Consider the following 7888-nt stretch of genomic DNA (forward strand, 5'->3'; position numbering starts at 1 on the left):
AAACACAAACAAAACTGTAGACAAGCTATATATATTCTTTGCTGAATCACGACAGCTTTATCACAAATTCAAGATGGTCTGGTTGATTAAAGTAGGGAAATATGTGTTGCAACCACGACTTTCAGTTTAGAATAATAAGTGCCCCTCTATTTGAGTATTTTTGGCGATTGGCCATAGTGTAGAATACAACACTTTAGAATACAACACTATATATACACTATATATACAAAAGTATGTGGACAGGTGTATAAAATTGAGCACACAGCCATGCAATCTCCATAGACAAACATAATAGGCAGTGTAGAAAGGCCCTACTGAAGAGCTCAGTGACTTTCAACGTGGCTTCATCTTAGGATGCCACCTTTCCAAAAAGTCAGTTAATCAAATTCCTGTCCTGCCAGAGCTGCCCCGGTCAACTGTAAATGCTGTTATTGTGAAGGGGACACTTCTAGGAGCAAAAACGGCTCAGCCACAATGTGGTAGGCCACACAAGCTCACAAAAACAGGACCGCCGAGTGCTGAAACTCACTTCCGAGTTCCAAACTGCCTCTGGAAGCATTGTCAGCGCAAAAACTGTTAGTCGGGAGCTTCATTAAATGGATTTTAATGAACCAGCAGCTGCACACAACCCTAAGATCACTACGCACAATGCCAAGCATCGGCTGGAGTTGTGTAAAGCTCGCCGCCAGTGGAAACGTGTTTTCTGGAGTGATGAATGAATCACGCTTCACCATCTGGCAGTACGATAGACTAATTTGGGTTTTGCGGATGCCAGTAGAACGCTACCTGCCCCAATGCATAGTGCAAAATGTAAAGTTTGGTGGAGGAGGAATAATGGTCTGGGGCTGTTTTTCATGGTTTGGGCTAGTCCCCTTAGGAAAATCTTGACGCTATAGCATACAATGACATTCTATATGATTCTGTGCTTCCAACTTTGTGGCAACAGTTTGGGTTTGGCCATTTCCTGTTTCAGCATAACAAGGCCCCTGTGCACAATGCATGCCCAACCTCACTAATGCTCTTGTGGCTGAATGGAAGCAAATCCCCTCAGCAATGTTCCAACATCTAGTCATGGAATGCCTTCCCAGAAGAGAGGAGCAGCAAAGGGGGTCCAACTCCTTATTAATGCCCATGACTTTGGAATGAGATGTTTTGACGAGCATGTGTCCACATACTTTTGGTCATATAGTGCATGTACAGTGCATTCGGAAAGTATTCAGACCACTTGACTATTTCCACATTTTGTTACATTACAACCTTATTCTAAAATTAAATTAATTGTAATTCCCCCCTGTCAATCTACACACAATACCCAGCAATGACAAAGCAAAAACTGGTCAGGTTGGATTGGGAGCGTTGCTGCATAGCTATTTTCAGGTCTCTTCAGAGATGTTTGACCGGGCTCTGGCTGGACCACTCAAGGACATTCAGAGACTTGTCCCAAAGCCAGTCCTGCATTGTCTTGCCTGTGTGCTTAGGGTCATTGTCCTGTTGGAAGGTGAACCTAGTCTGAGGTACAGAGCACTCTGGAGCAGGTTTTCATCAAGGATCTCTCTGTACTTTGCTCCGTTCATCTTTCCCTCAATCCTGATTAGTCTCGCAGTCCCTGCCCTTGAAAACATCCCCAAAGCATGATGCTGCTAACCCCATTCTTCACCGTAGGGATGGAGCCAGGTTTCCTCCAGACGTGACGCTTGGTATTCAGGCCAAAGTGTTCAATCTTGATGTAATCAGACCAGAGAATCTTGTTTCTCATGGTCTGAGAGTCTTTAGGTGCCTTTTCCATCTGGCCAAACTACCATAAAGGAGTGATTGATGGAGTGCTGCAGAGATGGTTGTCCTTCTGAAAGGTTCTCCCGTCTCCACAGAAGAACTCTGGAGCTCTGTCAGTGACCATCGGGTTCTTGGTCACCTCCCTGACCAAGGCCCTTCTCCCCCAATTGCTCAGTTTGGCTGGGTGGCCAGCTCTAGGAAGAGTCTTGGTGGTTCCCAACGTCTTCCATTTAAGAATGATGTAGGCCACTGTTTTCTTGGGGACCTTCAGTGTTGCAGAAATGTTTTGGTACCCTTCTCCAGATCTGTGCCTCGACACAATCCTGTCTCGGATCTCTATGGATAATTCCTTCGACCTCATGACTTGGTTTTTGCCCTGACATCCACTGTCAACTGTGGGACCTTATATAGACAGGTGTGTGCCTTTCCAAATCATGTCCAATCAATTGAATTTACCACAGGTGGACTCCAATCATGTTGTAGAAACATCTCAAGGATGATCAATGGAAACAGGATGCATCAGAGCCCAATTTCGAGTCTCATAGCAAAGGGTCTGAATACTGAATAAATAAGGTATTTCTGTTTTTGCAACAAAATAATTATAATCTGTTTTTGCTTTGTCATTATGGTGTATTGTGTGTAGATTGATGAAGAAAATGTCATATTTAATCCATTTTAGAATAAGGCTGTAACGTCACAAAATTTGGAAAAAGTAAAGGGGTCTAAATACTGTACTTACCGATATTCTCCAGAAGCAGCAGCAGTTTCATGTCTGACAGGGCAATTGCAATACAGACAAGACTCGAGCCCTCTCTTCCTCTGTAATGCTCTATACTGTCTCTTCACTCCATCCATCACACAGGCTGCTTCTCAGACCTCACTCTCTCTTTCTCGCTCGCTCTGTCTCTTCTTCCCTCCCTTCACTCTGTCTTAAAAGAAGGCCATGGTAGTCAAGCAGCATCAGTGTGCTTAAAATAGGGTGGTATCGGTAGTGTAGCTTCCATATATGCGAGCGTACCTAGGTCTCCACAAAGAGGTACAGTGATACCTTAGTTTTCAGTTCATATGAGATGCTCAGTGACACTCTGTCCTGCATCAGTAGTATTGAGACTGTACAGAAAGAGGGGGGTTACATTTTACTTGACACCCAGTTTCATAACACATTATGACAAGGTCATAGCCATGTCATAATATGTCATATCACTGTCATGACCCATGTATTTACACCTGTTGTGACATATATGTAATTACTTTATGGCTGGTTATGACACCTATATAAAGAAAGGAAACTGAGAAGAAGTTCCCTTTCTTTCGAAAGTGTGATTCTTAAATCGTTTGTAGTTGTAATTAAATCTTTACGGTTATGTTTTTTTCAGAATATTTTGAATAACTTGAAGAAAAGACACTTCATGACACTGTCATGAAATATTATGACCATCCTGTGTCACTTTACTTGAGCTAAGAAAATACACTTTGACACTGTCAATAAGCATTACTACCATCATAAACATATAAGCCAGATAGGCCTATCACGTACATGCCATTATATCCGTCAAAAAGAGGGTGTGTTGTCCTGCTCCTGAAATCTGCTCCTGCTTTATTCCCAGTCATCAGCAACAGAGCATTGGGGTAGGTGCATGTCTGACATTGTCACACCCTGGTCGAAGTATTTTGTGTTTATCTTCATTTATTTGGTCAGGCCAGGGTGTGGCATGGGTTTTTGTATGTGGTGTGTATGTATTGGGATTGTAGCTTAGTGGGGTGTCTATGGCTGTCTGAGGTGGTTCTCAATCAGAGGCAGGTGTTTATCGTTGTCTCTGATTGGGAACCATATTTAGGCAGCCATATTATTTGAGTGTTTCGTGGGTGATTGTCCTTAGTGTCCTTGTTCCTGTCTCTGTGTTAGTTTACACAAGTATAGGCTGTTTCGGATTTCGTTACGTTAATTACGTTCTTTGTTTTGTAGTGTTTATAATTGATTCGTGTTTTACGTTTGTTTATTAAACATGGATCGCAATCTACACGCTGCATTTTGGTCCGACTCTCCTTCACCACAAGAGAACCGTTACAGACATCAATGTGTGCGTAATTGCAATGTTAATTTAATGTGCCATAAAATAACTTCTGTGGCAGGTTTTGTGAGTTTTTACACTCTTATGTAGGTGCCATAACCAGCCATAACATAACACAATATATATCACAACAGGTCTGAATATACTGTGTGACATGACAGTGTTAAGACCATATTAAAACAGGTTTTGACAGTTATGGCAGCTGTTACGACATATTGTGGCATGGTTATGACTGTGTCATAATGTGTTATGATGCTGGGTAAAGTATTACCAACGAGGGATAATGAAAGGACTCGCTAGAGGGAGGGAGGGGTAGTTTCCCTACTGTGTTCTGTCCTAGATGCCCGCCTGTGTTCTTCTACTGTTTCTTTTTCTGCTGTAATTAGCATGTTAACTTCTTGCGTCGAGCCAACCCGGATCCGGGATCATGACTACAGCCTCAAGGCCATTACCATAACGCAACGTTAACTATTCATGAAAATCGCAAATGAAATGAAATCAATATGCTAGCTCTCATGCTTAGCCTTTTGTTAACAACACTGTCATCTCAGATTTTCAAAAATATGCTTCTCTACCATAGCAAAACTAGCATTTAGCATTTAGCATTAGCATTTAGAATTAGCATTTAGCGTTAGCATCACCAGGCAACATTTTCACAAAAACCAGCAAAAACATTCAATAAATAATTTACCTTTGAAGAACTTCGGATGTTTTCAATGAGGAGACTCTCAGTTAGATAGCAAATGTTCAGTTTTCCTGAAAGATTATTTGTGCAGGAGAAATCGGTCCGTTTTCTGCGTCATGTTTGGCTACCAAAAAAAAACGAAAATTCAGTTATAAAAACGCCGAACTTTTTCCAAAATAACTCCATAATATCGACTGAAACATGGCAAACGTTGTTTAGAATCAATCCTCAAGGTGTTTTTCTACATATCTCTTCAATGATGTATCGTTCCTGGAAGTGTGCTTCTCCTTCTGTATCGCATGGTAAAATGAATGCCACTGACAATTGCGCACCAATTTAGACAAAGGACACCGGGCGGACACCTGGCAAATGTAGTCTCTTATGGCCAATCTTCCAATGATATGCCTACAAATACGTCACAATGCTGCAGACATCTTGGACGAACGGCAGAGAGCATAAGCTCGTTCACAGCACATTCACAGCCATATAAGGAGACGATAGTAAAACAGAGCTTCAAAAATTCAGCTCATTTCCTGTTTGAGGTTACATCTTGGTTTCGCCTGTAGCATCATTTCTGGGGCACTCACAGATAATATCTTTGCAGTTTTGAAAACGTCAGAGTGTTTTCTTTCCAAAGCTGCCAATTATATGCATAGTCGAGCATCTTTTCGTGACAAAATATTGCGCTTAAAACGGGCACGTTTTTTTATCCAATAATGACATAGCGCCCCCATAGGTTGAAGAGGTTAACCTGTGTAAGAAGTGACAGGTCTGTAAATTGCTCATGTTATTGACACAACTGTAAAGGCCTGAGGACTCTTGAGGGAGAGAGTGACTGTCCTCAAATGACATGGTGCAAGGAAAACATTAGAAACACCTTTACACAACCTGCCCCCCTCCCTCCTATCCTTACCTCCCTACTTCTCTCCCTCCCTGTTGTTGGCCACTACTGGACTCTCTCTCTCTCTCTCTCTCTCTCTCATTGGCCACTACCTCTCTCTCTCTCTGTGACCATCTGTCTGCCCTGTGGTAGCTCCCAGGGCATTCTGAGCACAAGGGGAGTGTGAAATTAGTTTGGCCGGTCAGTGGCCCGCCCCTATGGCCAATATAACCACTTCCCGTGGAACATGCCATCACTTCCTCTCAAACCAGAGTGGGCAGAAACACTGTTTCTAGGAGGAAACTGGGAATGGTTGAGAAAAGGTTGGAATTTGGACACATGGAATGGTTGTGTGTGAGTGAGTTATCTATACCATAGAAAACCAATATAACACTATTGGTTATAGAGGTTGGTAATGCAATAGGCCTTGTTCCTTCATTTCTCTGCTGTCTCCATCTGTCCCCCTACAAATTTTCTGTCATTCTCTTTCTCACCTTTCGTTCACCTTTCTCTCTATTTCGCACATCCTCTCTTTCATTTCTTCTCCAGTCACCTCCTGTTCTCCCTCTCCCCCCCCCCACTCCTCTCTGTCTTGATATCTTCCTTCATTCTCTAACTGCAGGGTCTGTTGGAGTGTAGATTATCCATGGTTTTCCAAAGGGCTGAGAGAGGGAAAGAAAGAGAGAAAATCTCCTGATACTGGGCGAAAACAGTCAATATCAGGGGATATCTATATATTGCTGGATATCTGACATTTTATTAGGTATAAGGAGTAGCCAATCTCCAGATACGCATGTCTTTAATGTCATATACGGAGCTAGGATATTCTCCATAATTGGACAGTTTCTACATGCATCCAATCCGGAACTCAGAAATCTCCCTGCTACTGTATCATCCTTGTACTGTAAGTCTGATGGAAAATGGTCTATAAATTTAATTTAAGTCATGAAATGTGACCGACCGGTTCATATAGGTCTTATGTAGCAACACTTTTAATTGTGTTTTTTTTATATTGGATAAGTAGAGACTCAGATCTAAAAAATGGTATATCATACACTGCATATTTGAGGAACAATGTGAAAGTAATGTAGATAAACTTCTAACCTCACTTTGAATGTTTTGGTAGCTACTGGAGAGCTCTTCTTTGTCTACACCCATTCAGCATCGTTCACACACTCTTAAGCTTTAGCCCCAACCATCTGAGCGTTCTGTGCTAACAGCAGCAGTCAAGCACCCAAGCTAACTGGCTAATGTTGGCTAACTTGCTAGCTACTTCCAGACACAAATGAGAGAACTGACCATTTTACTCGCCCTAGCAGAGCTGGTTCAGCTGTTTTTATGTTATCCAGAGCGTTGGTGACTGCAACTGTGCTGCTGGCAACAATTTGCGCTTTTTTGAGAACTTTTACTGACACTGGCCATATTCAACGGGTGTTGAGCGTTTGTAAATGTGCCAGTTATTCTGCGCTCTGGTACACTCAGACGAGAGTGATCTGAAATTGGAGTAGATAGCCAGAGTGAATTTCCCAGCTATGTCTATCAACAGTTGTTGCAGTGACATTCTATTGAAATGGAGTATTTTACTACTAGCTAACAGTACACTTGAACTTGAATTGAAAATGACTTTGTCAAAATTAGAAATGCGTAATATCTGAAAATGAAGCTAGCTAGGATATCTTACACATATACACGGAATGGACGCTTTTCCCTGTCACAGATGCCATGGTTTTCCTTAGATTGAAGATGTAATCCAGAGACTGGTGTTTTCTCCATCTCCTTATGTAACAGTTTAGCTTCCGTCCCTCTCCTCGCCCCTACCTGGGCTCGAACTAACCTCTGCACACATAAACAACAGCCACCCTTGAAGCATCGTTACCCATCGCTCTACAAAACCCGCGGGGAACAACTACTTCAAGCCAAGGGGAACAACTACTTCAATGTCTCAGAGCGAGTGACATCACAGATTGAAATGCTATTAGCGCGCACCCCGCTAACTAGCTAGCCATTTCACATCGGTTACACTTAGCTATCATACTCTAATTCCACTGATTTCAAAACTCGGTCCTCCAGAAAGTGAAGATCTACAATGCAATATATATATATATATATATATATATATATATATATTAAAGCCGTGTTAGACGGTATTACCTAGACATACTGACCAGCTCAAATAGACAGAAGCGTGAATTATGGCAGGCCAATCCAAACTCATCTCTCAGCATGTCAAGCCCACTCATTATCTCAGCCAATCATGGCTAGGGGGAAGGTTGCTGTCACTTTTTCTGTGGCTAAACCAACTAGGCTCATAATTGAACAATTGTATTTGTATTTACAGATGGCATAAAATATCATTATGATGGCACATGAAAGTTCACATGTTCCAGAAAGCATTTCTGAAAAAAAACAACTAATTTTGATAAAACATTTAAAAGTTTTAGTTCAAATGGCTCTTTTGTGAGGTAGTGACCCGTGACA

This window comes from Oncorhynchus nerka, linkage group LG25 (genome assembly GCF_034236695.1).
Source record: "Oncorhynchus nerka isolate Pitt River linkage group LG25, Oner_Uvic_2.0, whole genome shotgun sequence".
Taxonomy (NCBI): Eukaryota; Metazoa; Chordata; class Actinopteri; order Salmoniformes; family Salmonidae; genus Oncorhynchus; species Oncorhynchus nerka.